This window comes from Lepus europaeus, chromosome 2, assembly GCF_033115175.1.
Source record: "Lepus europaeus isolate LE1 chromosome 2, mLepTim1.pri, whole genome shotgun sequence".
Taxonomy (NCBI): domain Eukaryota; kingdom Metazoa; phylum Chordata; class Mammalia; order Lagomorpha; family Leporidae; genus Lepus; species Lepus europaeus.
Genome location: NC_084828.1, coordinates 16,961,183 through 16,982,995, shown reverse-complemented (window position 1 = coordinate 16,982,995; position 21,813 = coordinate 16,961,183). Strand labels below are relative to the sequence as shown.

General features: G+C 41.1%; 1 pseudogene; it reads left to right on the top strand.

Moving 5' to 3' along the window:
• The first annotated feature begins 1,402 nt into the window (after positions 1–1,402).
• LOC133750389 (protein DEK-like) lies at positions 1,403–20,295 on the top strand (annotated as a pseudogene).
• Positions 20,296–21,813: the final 1,518 nt, after the last annotated feature.

The window sequence follows — 21,813 nt, the reverse complement described above, 5'->3', positions numbered from 1 at the left end:
TGAAATCCTTACTTAGTAATACTGAATCGATCTTCCATATATAAAGATAATTGAAAATGAAAAAAAAAACTTGGTTTTAAATTGGACATTGCATAGAAATTTAATCAATTTTTTAAAAATATCATGTAGGATCTCTGTCCTTAATGTGCTGTACATTGTGATTTAATGCTATAACTAGTACTCCAACAGTATTTTTCACTTTGTGTTACTATGTGGGGGCAAACTGTTGAAATCTTTACTTAATATATACTAAACTGATCTTCTGTATATAAAGAGAATTGAAAATGAATCTTGATGTGAATGGAAGGGGAAAGGGAGTGGGAAGGGGAGGGTTGCGGGTGGGAGGGAAGTTTGGGGGTGCGGGAAGCCACTGTAATCCATAAGCTGTACTTTGGAAATTTATATTAATTAAATAAAAGTTTAAAAAAATAGAAAACAAGTGGCCTTCGTCTTACCTGAATTTGTGTACTAAACTGAAATATTCCCAAAAAAAGTGACCCCAGGTTAGGCACACACCACCCAGAAGCGTAATGCCGCTTCTCAGGCCTCCTTTTACTTATAGTTCGCCCGGCGAATTCACATAAGGAGCTGATCATCCCAGAATTCTGAACCAAGTCATCTTCCCTCACTCGAGAGAGGTGACGCTCCAGAGACACCGTGTGGGCATACGGCCTTGACCTAATGAATCAAGGAAGTCCCCCACTAAGCACAGGACATACTTACAATCTGATACACCACTATTTGTTCATCTAACATAGGGAACCCCCTGCATAATGCCATCAGCCACTGAGGTGCTAGGAATTTGCTTTGTTATGGCAGCAGTGCTGTGCATGTCTTTCCTTTGGCTAGAGTTGGCATGGCATGCTGCTCTTAAACACTCAAACATGGGAAACATACCCTCTCTTAGAAGCACACACAGATTACCAAACACAATGAATCTGTGAGTGATAAGAGCCTGTCACTCCAGGCCTCTGCCTCACAGGCAACACTTGATGACTTAGCGAGAGAGAGCTCAGTGAAAATGACATGACAGCAGACAACGCAGCAATGCCTAGTCAGCCACCCACCAAATACCCATGGGATGAACTTAGATGACCTCAAGGCAATAACCCATGTGAGGTCATCCCATCCACACCCAGTGAGGATCCCCACATTTGTGGCAGTCCCCAGGCACCCCAGGCTCTCAGGACAGCTGCTAGACCTCATTCCACCCACATGTTTGCCATAAATGTAGGAGCGGAAGCAGAATTTGGGCCCTGGATTTCAACGCCCATAAATGGCCTAACTATGCTAAAAAAGGCTTCTCAAGAATCAGGCCCCTACTCTCCCTACTTTGAACAGGTGCTCACACAATGGGTAGTGAACCTCAAACTCATTTTGACTGGGTTACACTGCTCAAAGCATGTTTGTCGAGACCATAGTTCTTACAGGGAAAGCCTCCTATGAGGAAGAGGCTGAAACCGAGGCAAGGAATAATGCTGCCAATGGAATTGCGGTAAACTTTGATATGCTTACAAGCTGCAGCACCTACATAGATCCCCATGAACAGGCCCGCATTGGAGTAGTTGCCTATTTTGATCAGGTCAGAGATTTGGCACTTAGAGCCTTAAAAAATATAAATCCTTCTAATTATAGTCAGCTCTTTAGAAACCCAGTCAAGGTCCAGGAGAATGGTTCCCCGACTTCCTTGCCAGAGTCTTGGAGGCAGTAGAGAAAAGATTACCACATGGCCCTGATCAAGACAATTTGGTCAAACAATTAGCTTGGGAAGGGGCTACCAAAGAGACAAAAGCTGGCCAGCACCGCAGCTCAATAGGCTAAGCCTCTGCCTGCAGCGCCGGCACACCGGGTTCTAGTCCCAGTTGCCCCTCTTCCAGGCCAGCTCTCTGCTGTGGCCCGGGAGTGCAGTGGAGGATGGCCCAAGTCCTTGGGCCCTCCACCCGCATGGGAGACCAGGAGAAACACCTGGCTCCTGGCTTCGGATCAGCACAGCACGCCGGCCACTGTGGCCATTGGGGGGTGAACCAACAGTAAAGGAAGATCTTTCTCTCTGTCTCTCTCTCTCTCTCACTGTCCACTCTGCCTGTCAAAAAAAAAAAAAAAGAGAGAGAGAGACAAAAGCTGTAATCACCCCAGTCCATAATGAAGACATTTCTAAATGGATAGTAGCTACAAAGGAGGTAAACCCTGCTGATACACGCATACAGGCCCTAACTATGGCCATTAACAAACTGAACACAAGGAAGTCTAATGACTCTCCAGTTTGTTGGGGATGTCAGGAAACAGGACACCTACGGCGAAACGGCCCAAATGCTGACTGATGGAGCAAGCCCAAAATGCCATGTCTCTGATGTAAAAAAGGCTTTCATTGGGCAAGAGATTGCAAGACCAAGCCTTTAAACTCCCAATGGGGTGGACCTCAGCCCAGCAAGTAAGAGGGAGTCTCACCACCATTAAGTGGTCAATGCCTATCTTCAATCTGAGGCCAAAATTGACCCTATAATTAGATGACATGGCCTTTGTGGGTTTAATTGATATGGGGGCATATGCCACTGTCTTAAAAGCTAGGGACACAAGGAAAATGCAACATTGGAAGACAGTGCCTGGACCCAACCTCCAAGGCGTTGGAGGATTAAAATTGGCTAATTAGGTCATCACGCCTGTAACATGGCAAGATGACAATGGAGTTATGGGAACCATCTTTCCATTAACTGGTGAGGTTTCCATGACCTTATGGGGGAGAGATGTGCTCTCACAAATGCAAGTTATCCTTACTACAGATCAATCTCCATGAACCAACAGCTTTAATGGAAAGCCTACAAGTAAGATTCACCCCCAATCCTAGGGGCCACTGCTCACTTCATACAAAAACCAGGCCCAATCCCCATAGGAAACATCTGGGTAGAGCAGTGGCCAATATTACAAGCCAAACTTGGCATCCTTAGAGAATTGGTATAGGAACAATTGGAAAAGGGACACATGGAGACCTCCACTAGCCCTCACAATACGCTCATTTTTGTGATACCAAAGAAACAGGGAAAGTATGGGCTACTACAGGATTTGAGAGCCATCAACAAAATCATAAAAAAAAAAAAATGGGAACATTCCAGGCTGGCATTCCCCACCCAGGGGCCATTCCTAAAAGATACCACATAGGTACCATTGAAATCAAAGATTGCTTCTTTTCCATTCTCATCACTGAGGAGGATAAGGCCTACCTCGCCTTTAAAGTAGGGGAGTCCAATTTCAAGCTCCCCTCAAAAAGATTTCAGTGGACAGTACTCCCACAAGACATGAAAAACAGCCCTGATATTTGCTAAAGATACATTTCTCATGTGATCAGCACACTTAAAGATCAGTGCTTGGTCATACATTATGTGGATGATATCTTATTTGCTCACAAGAATGTGGCAACTCTGAAGGCCTAAGTGAGACAGTAAGAAATTTGCAATTCCTGGGCTTGTCTATTGCCACAGAAAGGTACAACATTTTCCTCCCTTTCAATTCCTGGGCTATCAAATCTCCTCCCATATATCTCCAATGGGCCCAAACCTAAAAGTCAAGCATAAATACTCACTTAATGAACTTCAGAAACTATGTGGCCAAATCAATTGGTTGAAGCCTTTCCTTCTCCTAACACCTGCAGAGCTTAGACCACTATACGATTTACTGACTAAGGGAAACAGCCCTTCTTCAAAAATCACGACAACAGCAGCCAAATCCACTATAGAAAAGATCAACACCCAATTGTCAAATTTAAAAACCTTTAGATATGACCCTCAGGTGCCTCTATTTGCCATAACTATATCTACCCTCAAAGTCCCCTTAGGAGTTATTTGGCAACAACACGGACCACTTTTTTGGGTGCACATAGCCTGGAGTGAGTGTCATAAAATAGTTAACAAAGTAGATGCCATCCTTATGATAGGACTTAAATTAAGATATTATGCCAATAAGATATTTAACACAGAGCCAGATATAGTGGTCCTACCCCTATCACAATTAGAACTGTCAACACTGATGCAGAATAGCACGCTCTTTAAAACTTTAATGATAAATTTCCCATGACAGGTTGACAATCACCTGCCAGTGGACAGGCTACTCCAGATTTTCAAACCTTAGAAATAGACTATCAGCCAGCGCCACGGCTCACTAGGCTAATCCTCCACCTGCAGCTCCAGCACCCTGGGTTCTAGTCCTGGTTGGGGCACTGGTTCTGTCCTGGTTGCTCCTCTTTCAGTCCAGCTCTCTGCTGTGGCCCAGGAGTGCAGTGGAGGATGGCCCAGGTCCTTGAGCCCTGCATGGGGGCCCAGGTCCTTGGGCCCTGCATGGGAGACCAGGAGGAAGCGCCTGGCTCCTGGCTTGGGATCAGCACAGTGCACCAGCCATAGCGGCCATTTTGGGGGGTAAACCAATGGAAGGAAGACCTTTCTCTCTATCTCTCTCTCTCTCTGTGTCTGTCTGTCTAACTCTGCCTATCAAAAAAAAGAGAGAGAAAGAAATAGACTATGCAAAACATGTTTTCCCTTCTAATCAACCTATACCCATGGCACCGTGTGTGTTTACAGACACCAACAAGACACCAACAGAAAAAGATAAGATCCATGTAGAACCCACAGGGGGATCAGTACAGTTGGGAGAAATAAGGGCAATAGTCAAGGTTCTACTCCTTAACCAGGATGGGCCAGTAAATATATTTTCCAACAGCAAATACTCAGTACAGGTAGCAAAGACGATCCCTTTTCAAGTCTTTAACCCAACCAATAAGCCAATTGACCAGATGTTCACAACACTTAAAGAGCTAACTGAGAACAGAAAACACCCATGGTATTTCTCACACATAAGATCACATACTGGGTTACCTGGCTTTATTTTCCAAGGCAACAAAAAGGTTAATTGTCTTATCTCCTGCAACACGGCTTCCATTGGAAGCCTAGAAAAATCCCGTATTCTATACCAAAAATTTCATATGTCAGCAAGCAACATAAAATTGCTTTTCCCGGAGCTAAAAATGAGCCAATGCAAACACCTAGTGCACTCTTGCAAGAATTGTGCACCCCTCGCCCCATTAGGCCCACTGCAACAAGCAGAAGTGAACCCGCAAGGCCTTGCTCCTAATAAGCTCTGGCAAGTGGATGTCACCCACATTAACTCCTTTGGTAAACTTAAGTTTGTCCATGTGGTGGTAGATACTTATTCAAAGGCTGTATTTGCAACAGCCCAATCTGGAGAAAAGGCTAATAATGTGATAAAGGCAGTTAAGTCAGCCATGCTGGTCTACGATGTCCCTTGGACCATAAAGACTGATAACTGGCCAGCATATACATCACAGGAATTTAATTCCTTCCTGAAATCCTGGAACATACAGTCTGCCACAGGTATCCCATACAACCCACAGGGACAGGCAATCATTGAAGGAACTCATAGGATGATTAAAGATCTCTTACAAAGACAGAAAAGCAATCATATGCCCCCAGCTTGCTTTGACTGAGGTTCTTTTTACTATCAGTATTCTTATTTTTGATTCCCAAGGGATCATTCCAGCTTAAACACTGGGGATCCTTTCCATCCTAGACTCCAACCCCTATGGTTAGATGGAAAGACCCCCTGACAGGAGAATGGAAGGGACCACACCCTCTGCTAACCAAGGGTCAAGGATATGCTTGTGTCTTTCCAGAGAATGCGGGATAGCCCATTTGGGTACCAGCCAGAAACATCAAGCCTGCAATTAACAGCCAACCAGAACCAGCTGAACAAGACTGAGAGTCCACCTTGTTAGCAGACGCACCTGCCCTATCATCCTTCCCTGAGGAATTGCCCATAGCCACATCCACTAGTATTTTATACCCCACTAGCTCTGGTCAGCCACTCAAATGGCCCACAGCCTATGTGCAGTTATGCCATTCCTGATTACCATTGTTCTTCATTCCTACCCCCATCTGAGCAAGCACTCCTGTGGTCTCCCATTTTGAGTGCTAGTTAGTCAATGATGGGTAAGATCCCCTGGGGAACGACCTATGACAGGCACAGCCACATACAGAGACCACATGGAAACAAAGTTAACAATGGTATGGCCAAGAATCATGCCTCCCATTGCTCAAAAATAAAAAAGGGGAAATGTGGTGCAATGAGAAGGCCATGCCAAGATGGCCACTGGCAATGGAAACTGCCTGGCAACAGGCTGTGATTGGATGGTTTCGGAAACCACGTGACAACAGAGCCTGACTGAAAACAGGCTGTGATTGGATGGCTTTGGAAACTGTCTGGCAATAGGCTGTGATTGGTTAGGGCATAGACCTCCCCTTGACCAGACTGGCTGCCTTGGCTATATAAGCTGCTGTAGCAACTGAAATAAATGAGTCTGTGGGCTGCTCACCTCTGGCGTGCTTTCACCCGGCTCCCGGAGTCTTTGTGGTGACTCCACACCTCTTGCCCCCACCATGCTCCTCCTCTCAGAACGAATCCACCTCAACAAGCACACAGGTTACATTTCATAGCCACATTTAAAACTGGAAAGTCTCATAGTTGGGTCAGGGGTCCTTAGAACTAGTAAACCAAATCTGTTATGATATAGGAAAGTTTTTTCAATAATTAGCCAAAAATGCCTCAATTTTACTAAAAGAGAAACTAGATACAAACAGATATGATTTAAACTTTATGACAATGTATACATCCATGATGGTTGAATGTGAGAAGCCACGCTGACCTAAACTACAGAAAGATAACAGAAAAGTTAAGGACCACATTACCAGGAGATTGATTGAGAGAAATTTTCAGTGAAGAATGGACAAAACAGAACATAGACTCTGTGAAGCAATGAAGAGAGAGGACAGAAACAGAGCTGCCAACCATGTGCAACCAGAGAACTCCTAAAAATACGCACCTGGCTCCCAGATGGAAAGCACCACCTTCCAGGGAAAGATGAAGGAGGCTGCCCTGGCTCTTGCTGCTGGTGCCTTTGACTGAGGGAGGATTTCATGGTCCTCACTAGTTTTGAGTCTGGAAAACTTATAGGGACTATGCAACTACCTTGCTTCATAAACAGAAGCCACAATAAAGCTGCAGGAAAAGCCTGGAGGGAATCCAGCTTGGAGACTTGTGGGGGATATTGTACCTGCCAAACAGACTCAGAGAAGCAGAAAAAGAATATCTGAGTAAGAAAACAAATTGCTGGAAATTTTACAGTCAGATCAAGAAGAAGGAGGAGGAGGAGGAGGAGGAAAACTACAAAACATGTTGGAGATCTATGGGATATTATCAAATGACCCAACATACTGGTATAAGGCGTTCCTGAAGATGTAGAGAGAATGCTTTAGGAGGCTTTTTTTGGGGAAATAATTACAGAAAAATTCCCTAATTTGAAGAAAGAAAGGGACATCCAAGTACAGGAAGCACATACAACTCCTAATAGACATGACCAGGAAAGATCTTCACCACGACACATTGTAATCAAACTCCCCACCGTAAAACATAAAGAAATGATTCCAAAATGTGCATGACAGAAAGGCCAAATTACTTTCAGAGGATCTCCAATTAGACTCAGAGCTGACTTCTCATCAGAAACTCCACAAGCTAGGAGACAATGGTGAGATATATTTCAAACTGTCAACCCAGAATACTGTACCCTGAAAAGCTCTCAATTATGAATAAAGACCCTCCATAACAAACATAAATTGAAAGAATTTGCCACCACCAGTCCAACCTTGCAAAAGATTCTTAAGGATGTGCTGCACACAGAAACACAGAAACATGGTCATTATTATGAAAGAAGGGGAAGTCAGAAGACCTCCCAGTAAAAGTAAAAAGGAAATCCAAAGTAAAAAGTAGGAATAGTTATCAAAAAATGGCAGGGCAAAATCATTACTTATCAATAGTCCCTTTGAATGTAAATGGCCTCAAATCTCCAGTTTAAAGATACAGAATGGCTGAAAAGATTAAAACCCAAAACCTATCTAAATGCTGCCTGCAAGAAACACATTTCACCAACAAAGATACAGACTGCAAGTAAAATGATGAAAAAAGATATTCCATGCCAACAGAAACCAAAAAAGAGCTGGTGTATCTATCCTAATGTCACACAAAATGGACTTTAACACAAAAACTATTAAAAGAGACAAAGAAGGGCACTATGTAATGATTAAAGGATCAATTCAACAAGAAGATGTGACTATTACAAACATATATGCATCTAACTATAAGGTACCTGGGTAGTTGAAAAAAAATGCTAATGGATCTAAAAGGAGACATGGACTCCAATATAAAAGTAACGGGGGACTTCAATACTCCACTTTCAGTAATGGACAGATCACCAGACAGAAAATCAGCAAGGAAAAACAGAGTTAATTGACTATTGGCCAAATGGACCTAACAGATATCTACAGAATTTTTTATCCTACAGCCACAGAATACAGATTCTTTTCATCAGTGCATGGAACTTTCTCTAGAATTGACCACATGCTAGGCCATAAAGCAAGTTTCAGCAAATTCAAAAAAAATCAAAATCATACCATGCATCATCTCAGACCACAATGGAATGAAGCTGGAAATCAACTCAAGAATCTCTAGAACATATGCAAACACATGGAGACTGAACAATATACTCCTGAAGGGACAGTAGGTAATTGAATAAATCAAAAAATTTCTGGAAATGAATGAAGATGATAACACATTATATCAAAACTTATGGGATACAGCAAAAGCAGAATTTTGAGGAAAGTTTATAGCAATTGGTGTCTACGTCAAGAAACTGGAAAGGCACCAAATTAAATCAGCTACTGATGCATCTCAAGGATCTAGAAAAACAGCAGCAAATCAAACCCAAAACTAGTAGGAGAAAAGAAATAATTAAAATTAGGGAAGAAATCAACAAAATTAAAACCAAAAAATTCAAAAGATCAAAAAATGAAGAGCTGTTTTTTTTGAAACAATAAGCAAAATTGCCACAACATTGGCCCAACTAACCAAAAAAAGGAGGAAGAACACTCAAATCAATAAAATTAGATATGAAAAATGAAATGTAACAACAGACACCACAGAAATAAAAAGAATCATCAGAAATTACTACAAAGAGCTGTTTACCAACAAATCAGGAAACCTAGAAGCAATGGATAGATTCCTGGACACATGCAACCTACCTAAATTGAGCCATAAAGACCTAGAAAACCTAAACAGACCCATAACCAAGGTGGAAATTTAATCAGTAATAGAGACCCTCTCAACAAAGAAAAGCCAAGGACTGGACTGCTTCACTGCTGCATTCTACCAGGCATTTAAAAAAGAACTAACTACAATTCTGTTCTAGCTATTAAAAACTATTAAAAGGGAGGGAATCATACAAAACTCCTTCTATGAAGACAGCATCACCTTAATTCCTAAACCTGAAAAAGATACAACAGAGAAAGAGAACTACAGATCAATTTCCCTGATGAACATATATGCAAATATCCTCAACAAAATTCTAGCCAATCAAATCCACCAACACATCAGAAAGATCATTCACCCAGACCAAGTGAGATTTATTTCTGGTATGCATGGATGGTTTAACATTCACAAATCTGTAATTGTGTTACATCATATTAACAGACAGAAGAACAAAATCCATATGATCATCTCAATAGATGCAGAGAAAGCACTTGATAAAATACAACACCATTTCATGATGAAAACTTTAAGCAAATTGGGTGTAGAAGGAACATTCCTCAACACAATCAAGGCATTTTATGACAAACACATGGCCAATGTTCTATTGAATGGAAAAAAATTGTAAGCATTCCCACTGAGATCCAGCACCAGGTGAGGATGACCACTCTAACAATTATTATTTAATATATTCCTGGAGGTTTTAGCCAAAGCCACTAGGCAAGAAAAAGAAACCAATGGGATACAAATTGGATAGGAGGAATTCAAACTATTCCTATTTGGAGATGACATGATTCAACACAAAAGAGATCCAAAAGATTCCACTAAGAGACTATTGGAACTTATAGAAGAGTATGGAAAAATGGAAAGATTTAAATCAACACACAAAAATCAATATCCTCTGTATGCACAGACAATGCCATGGCTGAGAAAGAACCTCTAAGATCAATACTATAGCTATTCACAATAGCTATAAAAAATCAAATACCTTGGAATAAATTTAGCCAAAGATATCAAAGATCTCTATGAAGAGAATTATGAAACATTAAGGAAAGAAATAGAAGAAGACACAAGGGGCTAGCACCATGGCACACTAGGTTAATCCTCCACCTGTGGCACCAGCATCCCATATGGGTGCTGGTTCTAGTCCCAGCTGCCCTTCTTCCAATCAAGCTCTCTACTGTGGCCTGGGAAAGCAGTGGAAGATGGCCCAAGTCCTTGGGCCCCTGCACCCATGTGGGAGACCTGGAAAAAGCTGCTGTCTCCTGGCTTCAGATTGACACAGCTCTGGCCATTGCAGCCATCTGGGGAGTGAACAAATAAAAGGAAAATCTTTCTCTCTGTCTCTCCCTCTCACTGTTTGTAACTCTACCTCTCAAGTAAATAAATAAAATGTTTTCTTTTTTAAAAAGACACAAAAAATGGCAAAAAAAATGGAAAAATCTTCCATGTTCATGGATTGGAAGAATCAATATCATCAAAATGTCCATATTCCAAAATGTAATTTACAGATACAATGTAATACCAATCAAAATACCAAGGACATTTTTCTCAGATATAGAAAAAAGATACTGAAATTCATGTGTAAACACAAGAGACCCTGAATAGCTAACACAATCTTATACAACACACATTCAGCTGGAGACATCACAATACCAGATTTCAAGACATACAACAGGCAGTTATAATCAAAACAGCCTGGTATTGGCACAAAAACAGAGGCTAGACCAATGGAAGAGAATGGAGATGCCAGAAATCAATCCATGCATCTACAATGAACTTAGTTGACAAAACAGTTAAAACCAATCCCTAGAGCAAGGACAGTCTTCAACAAATGGTACTGGGAATATTAGATATCCACATGCAGAAGCATGAAGCAAGACCTCTACCTTAAACCTTACACAAAAATCCACTCAAAATGGATTAAAGGCCTAAACCTATGATCTGATACTATCAAAGTACTAAAGAACATTGGGGAAATTCTGCAAGACATTGGCATAGGCAAGGACTTCTTGGAAAAGACCCCTGAGGCACAAGCAATCAAAGCCAAAATTGGCAAGTGGGATCACATCAAATTGAGAACTCCTACACTCCAAAAGAAACACTTCAGAAAAGTGAAGAGGAAACTGACAGAATGGAAGAAATTACTTGCAAACTATGCAACTGATAAAGGATTAATAACCAGAATCTATAAAGATTTCAAGAAATTCAACAAAAACAAAACAAACAATGCAGTTAAGAAATGGGCAAAAGACTCAGATAGGCAATTTTCTTTCTTTCTTTCTTTTTTTTTTTTTTGTAATTCTGGAACTTTTTTTAATTTAGTAAATATAAATTTCCAAAGTACAGTTTATGGATTACAATGGCTTCCCCCCCCCCATAATTTCCCTCCCACTCGCACCCCTCCCTTCTCCCGCTCCCTCTCTCATTGCATTCACATCAAGATTCATTTTCTTTTTTTTTTTTTTTTTGGACAGGCAGAGTGGATAGTGAGAGAGACAGAGAGAAAGGTCTTCCTTTTGCCATTGGTTCACCCTCCAATGGCCGCCGTGGCCGGCGCATTGTGCTGATCCGAAGCCAGGAGCCAGGTGCTTCTCCTGGTCTCCCATGTGGGTGCAGGGCCCAAGGACTTGGGCCATCCTCCACTGCCTTCCCTGGCCATAGCAGAGAGCTGGCCTGGAAGAGGGGAAACCGGGATAGAATCTGGTGCCCTGACCGGGACTAGAACTGGTGTGCCAGCACCGCAAGGCAGAGGATTAGCCTGTTAAGCCACGGCGTCGGCCATCAAGATTCATTTTCAATTATCTTTACATACAGAAGATTGATTTAGTATATATTAAGTAAAGATTGCATCAATTTGCACCCACTCAGAAACACAAAGTGTAAAATGCTGTTTCAGTACTAGTTATAGCATTGCTTCACATTGGACAACACATTAAGGACAGATCCCACATGAGAAGTAAGTACACAGTGACTCCTGTTGTTGACTTAACAATTTGACACTCTTGTTTATGGCGTCAGTAATCTCCGTAGGCTCTAGTCATGAGTTGCCAAGGCTATGGAAGCCTTTGAGTTTGCCGACTTCAATCTTATTCCAACAGGGTCATAGTCAAAGTGGAAGTTCTCTCCTCCCTTCAGAGAAAGGTACCTCCTTCTTTGATGGCCCGTTCTTTCCACTGGGATCTCACTCATAGAGACCTTTCATTTAGGTCTTTTTTTTTTTTTGCCAGAGTGTCTTGGCTTTTCATGCCTAAAATACTCTCATGGGCTCTTGAGCCAGATATGAATGCCTTAAGGGCTGATTCTGAGGCCAGAGTGCTTCAAATAGGCATTTTTCAAGAGAGGAAATTGGGAGCTAGCATTATAGCATGACAGCTTAAGCTGCCACCTGCAATGCCATGAATCCGTATGGGCATTGGTCTGAGCCACAGATGCCCCATTTCCAATCCATCACCCTGCTAAGGTGCCTGGGAAAGCAGCATAAGATGGCCCAAGTACTTGGGCACCCGCACCCATGTGGCAGACCAAGAAGAAACTCCTGGATCCTAACTTCAGTGTGGCCCACCCCAAACATTGCAGCCATTAGGAGATGAACTAGTAAATAAAAGATCTCTCTCTTTGTCTCTCCCTCTCATCTTCTGCAGGAAAGAAAGAAAGAAAGAAAGAAAGAAAGAAAGAAAGAAAGAAAGAAAGAAAGAAAGAAAGGAAGGAAGGAAGGAAGGAAGGAAGGAAGGAAGGAAGGAAGGAAGGAAGAAAGAAAGGGAGAGGAAGGAAGGAAGGAAGGAAGGAAGGAAAGAAGGAAGGAAGGAAGGAAGGAAGGAAGAAGGGGAAGAATAGTGAGCACTAGGGGTGCTAGTAATATTTTGTTCTTAATTTGGGTGTTGGTTATGAGTGCTATCAGATGACCAAAAGCCCATTGATCTCGATAGTTATGTGCATTTCCTGGTATGTATACTGTATGTTAATAAAATGTTTAAAGTTTTTATGACAATTTGTCCTTCATTAAACTGTGAACTAGCATTTGTAGCTGCTAGATTCAGTTATAGTTTCCAGTTATAGATGAATTAAAATGTCACATTTTTTTCCCACTCATTGCCATGTTCCCTTTTGGGAGGATGGGGAGAAAGAAACATGCTTTTCTTTCACTGGATTATTTGGGTACCTTGCCCCAACTAGGGCTCTAGGCCGAACTCAAAGACAGTGTGGCCAGCAAGGCTCTCTCTCAGGCAATATCACCAGTGGCGAGAGCTGCTCTCCAAAGCTGGTGTCTGCTCCAGCTCCCATCCACAGGAATTGTGTTCGTGTCCCTGCTCCTCGCTGGTCTTCCACACCTTCCACATTGCTCCACGGCAGCACTCTTCCTTCTGTAGAATTTCCACTGCAAACTTCTCTCCTACTCTTCCCTGGGAATGAACTTCCTCTGTTCATTCCTCTGTTCATCCTTCTTCTGCTGTTTTCCCCTGTTCTAAAACAGCACGTCTTTTCCCTATTCAGCCATCTTGGAATCTCTCAAATGAATACTTTTAAAAAAAATTTTTTTTTCAATTTAAAGAAGTTAAGATCAAGGAGCAAAGAAGAGGTAGATCCTCATCCAAAACATGCTCTTCAGGGTACAAATGTTCAGTGGGGTAATAAGAATAAGTCCTAGAGATCTACTGTATCTTCAATAAGAGGAGGGCCTGCTTTCTCTTCTTGAATCTAGGAGTGCCTGTACGCATGGTAGTAAGTGACACCATGTCACCTATTGGAGTTTCCTCACGGTCCTATTGAGACACTTTTGAAACCTAGCCTCCATGCTGTGAGGAAGCAGACAACACGTGGAGTGCCATATGCAATATTACAGTCATAGCCTCCATAAGGTTTCCTGCCAACAACCAGAGTCCACAGCCAGACATGAGAGTAAACTTTCTGGATGGTTCCAGTCACAAGTCTTCAAGTTTCACCAACTAATGCTAAAAGTTGAAAGAGATAATCCACCTCTGAGAATTCTGCACAAAATAATTATTTTCATTGTTTTAAATCATTACTTTTTTGGGTAGTTTTTTACATAGCAATAGATAAACAAAACAAGGGATGTTTCAATAAAGCAACTACAAGCTGCTTATAAGAAACACCATAGACTGGATGGCTTAAGCAACATAAATTTATTTCTCACAATTCTAGAAGTGAGAAGTCTAAGATAAGGATTGACCAATTCTGTGTTTGATGAGGGTTCTCTTCCTTTCTGGTAGAGAGCCCTATTCTTTCTAGGTCCTTGTAACCTTGTTTCAGGACATGCATGTAGGCAAAAAAAAAAAAAAACCCAGAGAACTCTGAGGTTTCCTCTTATAAAGACACTTACCATATTATACCAGTGATCCACATTTATGACCACATTTAAATTCAATTACTGCCTTAGAGGCATCATCTCCACATACAGCCATACTAGGAGTTAAGGATCCAAATAAATTTCAACCTGTTGCACACATCTTAACTTAAAAAGTACAAAATGGTGGAAGGGAAAGTGATAGAAAAAGCTAAAACACAGTAAATATTAATTAAATAAAACCTAGTGGTATGGACTGAATATTTATCTTCCAGTATGATGGTATTACAGGTGGAATCTGTGGGAGATAACTTGAGTTCTGAGGTTAGAGCCCTCATGAGTGAATTTAGTGCATTTATAAAAAATGCTTCAGGGAATTCCCTGGCCCTGCTTCTGCCATGAGAAAACATGGAAAGAAGAAACCAATAAGAGAGCCCTCACTAGAACCTAACTATGCTGGCACCCTAACCTTGAATTTTCAGCCTCTAAAATGTGAAAACTAAATTTCTGCTATTTACTTTTTTTATTTCTGCTCTTTATAAGTCAACAACTGATGAAACTTAACCATAGCAAACTGAACTGAGTAGAACACCTAATATAACCCTACTAATAGAACACAAAATAGAGTTTCAGGTGGGGGAAGTTTTACTAAATATGAAAAGGAACACTTCAAAAAATAATGATTCAGTTCCCCAAGAAGCCAAAATTAATTTAACTTTGGTCATTTACAGACACAGGACAAAATCTATAATACAAAACTTTTAGGCCGGCACCGCGGCCTAATCCTCCACCTGTGGCGCCAGCACTCCAGGTTCTAGTCCCAGTTGGGGCACTGGATTCTGTTCCGGTTGCTCCTTTTCCAGTCCAGCTCTCTGCTGTGGCCCGGGAGTGCAGTGGAGGATGGCCCAGGTCCTTGGGCCCTGCACCCGCATGGGAGACCAGGAGGAAGCACCTGGCTCCTGGCTTCGAATCAGAGCAGCATGCCGGCCACAGTGCGCTGGCCATAGCGGCCATTTGGGGGTTGAACCAATGGAAAAAGGAAGACCTTTCTCTCTGTCTCTCTCTCTCACTGTCTAACTCTGCTTGTCAAAAAAATAATAATAATAATAAAATAAAATAAAGTTAAAAAAATTTTTAAAAACTTTTAAAAATCTAAATGAAAATTTCCATCAACATAATGGGAAATGTTAGCATACCTCTCTCTGTATTGATGGAACAAGTATACAAATCAGTAAGGGTATAAAAGATTTAAATAATATGGAAATAATCTAGGACCAGGGTTGGTGCTGTGGCACAGCGGGTAAAGCTGCCTCCTGCAGTGCTGGCATCCCATGTAGGCACCAGTTTGCATCCCAGCCACCCCACTTCAAATTCAGTTCCCTGCTAATGCACCTAGGAAAGCAACAGAATATGGCCCAACTGCTTGGGCCCCTGCACCCATGTGGGAGACTGGAAAGAAGCTCCTGGATCCTGGCTTTCGCCAGGCCCAGTCCCGGATGTTGAATCCATTTGTGGAGTGAACCAGTGAACAGAAGATCTATCTCTCTAACTCTGCCTTTCATATAAACAAATCTTTTTTTAAAACAGTCAAGGACCTAAGCAACAAAGCAGAAAATATGAAGATCCTTCAGAGTTCATAAAAAATGCATATTATGAGAAAATGATATACAGACTTCAAAAAGTTTTGCATCAAAATAAATTAATATTTTAAGCACATTTTGATGGAATTCATTTTAATTACACAAACATTTTGATGGACCCTTGTATATGCTCCCTAGTGGGCCAGATTATTCTAGAAAATAACAGCCTAAGATGTGGGACAGTGATAAGGGAAGAGAACAAAATGACAGGAACACACTGAATTTCTTGTCTGGTTCAGGACAAATATAAGCATTGAAAAGTATAAGAATTCAATAAAAGAAATAAATATAACAATGAGCTTAAATAAGGTACAAACACCATAGGAACAAAACAGAGCTTATTGTCTCAGGAGCAGGGCCGGCAGCCCGAGCATCATGACAGAATACAGCCTGCATGCCTTCACCTCATTGTTGGCCTCCAGAGCCTCCTGGAGCTTCCCTGTGCCTTGCCCATCAGGCCCAGAACCCGTCCTCAGGGGGAAAGGGCACCACCACCAGCAGGGATCCGGGAAGGAGCCTAACCTGCCCAGCCAGAGAGAGAGGAGAAGGAGGAAGACAATGAAGAGGAGGAGAAAGAAAAGTCTCATCACCAAAGACAAGAGGAAAAAGAAAAAAAGTAGAGGTTAACAATGCAAGTCTCCTCTTTACAAAGGGAGCTATTTACAGTTGCACAAGGAAAGAGGCAGAAACGTTGTGAAATCGAAAGGATGCATTTCTTTCTGAGCAAGAAGAAAACAGATGAACTTAGAAATCTACACAAACTGTTTTACAATAGGCCAGGCACAGTGTCCTCATTAAAGAAGAATCTGCGTCAGCTCAGTGGTTTTCCATTTTAAAAAGGATGTGTTCAGTATAAACAGAAGGAAGAAAAAAATTTAGAAATGCCATGTTAAAGAGCATCTGCGAGAGTCCTGATTTAGAGATCAGGTGCAAATAGTGAACTGGTGAAGAGAACCTTGAATTTCTTAAGGCATCCAAAGCCTTCTGGCAAACCATTGCCAATGTCAAAAAAGACTTCCAGGGGCCGGCACTGTGGTGCTGTGGGTTAACACCCCAGCCTGAAGCACTGGCATCCCATATGCACACCGGTTTGAGACCCAGCTGCTCCACTTCTGATCTAGCTATGGCCTATGCTATGGCCTGGGAAAGCAGTAGAAGATGGCCCAAGTCCTCAGGCCCCTGCACCCATCTGGGAGACCCAGAAGAAGCTCCTGGTTCTTGGCTTCAGATCGGCACAGCTCTGGCCATGTGGCTATCTGGGGAGTGAACCATCGGATGGAAGACCTCTCTCTGCCTTTCTTCTCTGTGTAATTCTGACTTTCAAATAAATAAACAAATCTTTAAAAAAAAAAAAAGACTTCTAGCAAAGACAGAAAAAAGGAATGCATCAGTTCTGGAAAGCCAAGCTTTTACTGGTCATGGAAGGGAGGGTAGACATGGGTTTCACATACTGTGTGCTGATTGACTTGGAGCCAATGCGGATAGGGGTCTCTTGGAGACAGCCTGACCCCTCTTAGGTGGGCTCAGCCCCCTCCCCTGCTAGTTCTGGATGGAAAATTACAACTAGCTTGAGACTGGATTAAAACCACAGGTTCACACATACAGAAGAGTATGCTCTGTTACAGTAGGGAAAAATGCCAGTGAGTCTCCAGGCAAGCCTCCCAGCCAAGACTTACAGCCTGCTTGTGCAAAACATTCTATCACCACCTGAGGGGCCCACAGACATCCAGCCCACAGGACAGCCTCAATTTCCCCCTCTTTTAATCCACAACCTACTACTGTAGGGACCTGGAATGTCAGTCTCATTCTGGCTACTTTTTGCTGACAGAGAGGGCCCCTTAAGGTGTGAAAGGGCAAGGGATGTGGTCGTGACAATCCAGGTTGCCTTGGTAGAATGTAGTCTCCATTTGGGGTTTCATTTGAAGAAATATCTGTATCTTGATGGATTCCTATCCTTTGAGAGACAAATTTAACAAGGCAGTTGAGAATACATGAGCCAAATATCAATACAAGCAGAGTGGCCATAGGAGGTCTCAGTAAAGGCAGGAACCAAGTTACAGAGGGGAGAACATTCTTCACAGCATCTCATATGTTAGAAGAACTTATTCCTTCATTGTTAAATTTATGTAACCAGAATATAGTCCTACATACGACCCAGCCATCCCACTCCTTGGATTTAGCAAAGGGAAATTAAATTGGCAAGTAAAATAGCTATCTGCACCTCCATGTTATTGCAGCTCAATTCACAGTAGCTAAGACCTGGAATCAACCTAAATGCCCATCAACAGAAGACTGGATAAAGAAATTATGGGATATGTACTCTATGGAATACCACACAGCAGTTAAAGAAAAATGAAATCCGGTCATTTGCAACAAAATGGATGAATCTGGAAAGCATCATGCTCAGTGAAATAAGCCAGTCCCAAAGGGACAAATTTCATATGTTCTCCCTGATCAGTGACAACTAACTGAGCACCAAAAAGGAAACCTGTTGAAGTGAAATTGACACTATGAGAAGCAATAACTTGATCAGCCCTTGTCCTGATTGTCGAGGAGCAGCTTATAAATTTATTTTTATTATTTTTTCTACCTAATACCATTGGTTGAACTCTTTACCTAACATGGAATTATTCATATGTGCTTAAATCCAATTGAAAATAGATCCCAGTAAAAAATAAGAGTGAGAATAAGAGAGGGAGCAGATGTACAGTTCAGCACACATTCCCATGGACTTACCCCTAAGGGTAAAGCTAAAAACTTGCCATGGGACTCCAAATCCTGTTAAGTTGGGTGGCACTGAGGCCATCTTACCAGTTAAAGTGATCATTTTAAGTGTGTAACTGATCATATAGATAGGAAAAAGTGCCAATGAGAGCACATAAATAATACCAAGTATCTGTTAATAACAATAGATAAAATTAAAAAGGAGAGAAAGATCCAACATGGGAAGCAGGCCACATAGCAGACTCATAGAATGACAAATGCCCTAAACAACACCCTGGCCTCAGAATCAGCCCTTAAGACATTTGGATCTGGCTAAAAAGCCCATGAGAGTTTCGCAGGCGTGGAGAGCTACTGTGGCAAAAAATAACCTACATGAAGAATCTCTGAGCATAAGATCCCTGTGAAAAGAAAGGGCCATCAAAGAAGGAGATGCCTTTCTCTGAAGGGAGGAGAGAACTTCCACTTTGCTTATGGCCCTGTATAAATACTGATGGATTTTGTGGACTCAAAAGGCTTCCGTAGCCTTGCCAGCTCATGACAAGAGCCCTGGGTGATCACTGACATCATAAATAAGAGTGTCAATTATTAAATTAACAACAGGAGTCACTGTGCACTTGATCCCCATGTAGGACCTCTGTCCTTAATGAGTTGTACTATGCGAATTAACTGTAAAACTTATCTTCAAACCGTACTTTATATTTTGTGTGTCTGTGTGGGTGTAAATTGTTGAAATCTTTACTTAGTATAGAGTTGGTCTTCTACATATAAAGACAATTAAAAACTAAGCTTAATGAAGAATGGGATGGGAGAGGGAGTAGGAGATGGGATGGGTGGGGGTGGGAGGGCGGGGATGTGGGGAAGAACCACTATATTCGTTAAGCTGTACCTATGAAATTTATATTTATTAAAAAAAGTTTTCTAAAAAATATGTGACTAAGCACACATAAAGAACAGGATGTTACATTGGGTCTCAAAGCAAACCTCCCAATCACAGCTTGCAATCTGCTTGCACAAGATCTTCTACCAGTGTCTGAGGGGGCCACAGACACCCAGCCCCACCAGACAGCCTCACCAGCAAACCAAATATTCTGAAATTCTGTCAAACCAGTCTAGTAGTGACAAAGATAAAAAGAAAAACAAGGAAGAGTCTTCAGAGGATGAAGATAAAGAAAATGAAGAGGAGCCAATGAAAAAAGACTTCTAAAAGAGAGAAGCTGAAACAGAAAGCTGCTTCTAAAAGTAAAACATCTGTAAAAAGTGCTAATGTTAAGAAAATAGATGGCAGCATCACCAAGAATTAAAACAGTGCCAAGAAAGAAAGTGAATCTGAGGACAGTTCAGATGATGAGCTTTTAACTAAAAAAATTCAAGAAACCACCTACAGATGAAGAGTTAAAGGAAACAATAGAGAAATTATTGGCCAGTGCTACCTTGAAGGAAGTTACAATGACCTCACTGAAAGAAAAGATTTCAAAAAACAACTATTGAAGAACTAATTTCTTGAGGCTGAAAGAGAGGAAAGAGGGAGTTGGCTTGTTCCCGTGATTTACACTATTATGCCAGTGAAGAGAATGTATTTCTTTTTCCAAATCCTTGTTAAGCATTCTGTTGGAAGAACTCAATTGCTGACCCTTTGAGTGTTTTGTAAAAGTGAGTTTGCCATTTAAATTGTATTTCTATGTAGTTTTAGTTAAAACTCTTAAATGGCATTAATTGTTCCTTGCTTTTATAGCTGTTTTATACATTTTGATTTCTTTATATAAGGTCATAGATTCTTGATTTGTGGTTTTTCAGTGCACTTAATATTAAGTTGCTCAAGATATTCTTTTAACCAGGTAGAACAAAAGCCATCATAACTGGCATTTATACACACAGATTGTTGCAGTATTTAGTACATGAACTATTTTGAATACACATTTTTTTCTGTCAGAGTGAAAGCTTAGTGAAGGACTAGACTAAAATTTCTCTCCTGCATGTGCACATATGTCAAATTTTCAGCATGACAGAAGTGACAGATGTTACTTTTCTGTTTTTAAAAACCAATTTGTTGCATGTAAATTTTTTTTATTTCTTCTGTGCAGATCAATTTTTAAGCTCGCATGGGTAGATATCTTTCCTCTTGTAAAATATGAAATGTCAGTGTTGAGGGAGACAGCGTGACAGAGCAGTGAAAGTCAGAATTCAGTCACAGGATGCCGAAGGAACAGACTGTTCTGCTTTGCCTTGAAAGTGTCATCAATTTGTAGTTTAGTGTTAACTCTGCAAAAATGTTTGTTAATGTATTTTATATTAAGGACAGACCAAAACCAATAGATCAAAGCTTCAGAAACTTTAGGAAGAGGAGTTACATACGAGCACATTTGGCTTATTAGTAAGTGAACCAAATATTATTAACTGTTTTGCCCATATAAAATGCTAATATTTACAGGAAACTCGACCACCCTCATAATGATGATGAAGGTACCAGATATAGTGCCAGAAATGTTAGGCAATAGCAGCTATCTCTGACAAAATATTTCTCAGAAGTGATAATGTGCGTAGTTTTAATATTAAAAAATGTAATGTATTTGTATAATTGGGGTTGTTGGGTTTGAAATTTCAGCCAATCAGGATTCTTGGTGATCAGCATGTGTATCACTCATGAATGAGAATGTTTTTATCTTTTGTCTTAATCAATTTATTAAATAATCTCTGAATCTTAAGCTAAAACATTCTGCTATAATGAAATTAAGATATTTGATGTATCAATTGAATGTTGAGACAATCTCTGCATCATAGAACAGAAATATATAAAACTGGTGTTGAATGTGAAGAGATGTTTTCACAGGTTTGACTTGTTCCTTGACAAAGTTATTAATACTTTAGGGAAAGGTATGTTTAATATAAATGAATGGAATAATCAACTGAGTGAGACCTAGGAATTGGCCTTTGATTTTAAATATTTTTACAAACCCTATCAATAAAAATTGTAAGTCTAAAAAAAAAAAAAGAATACCACTTCTTGGC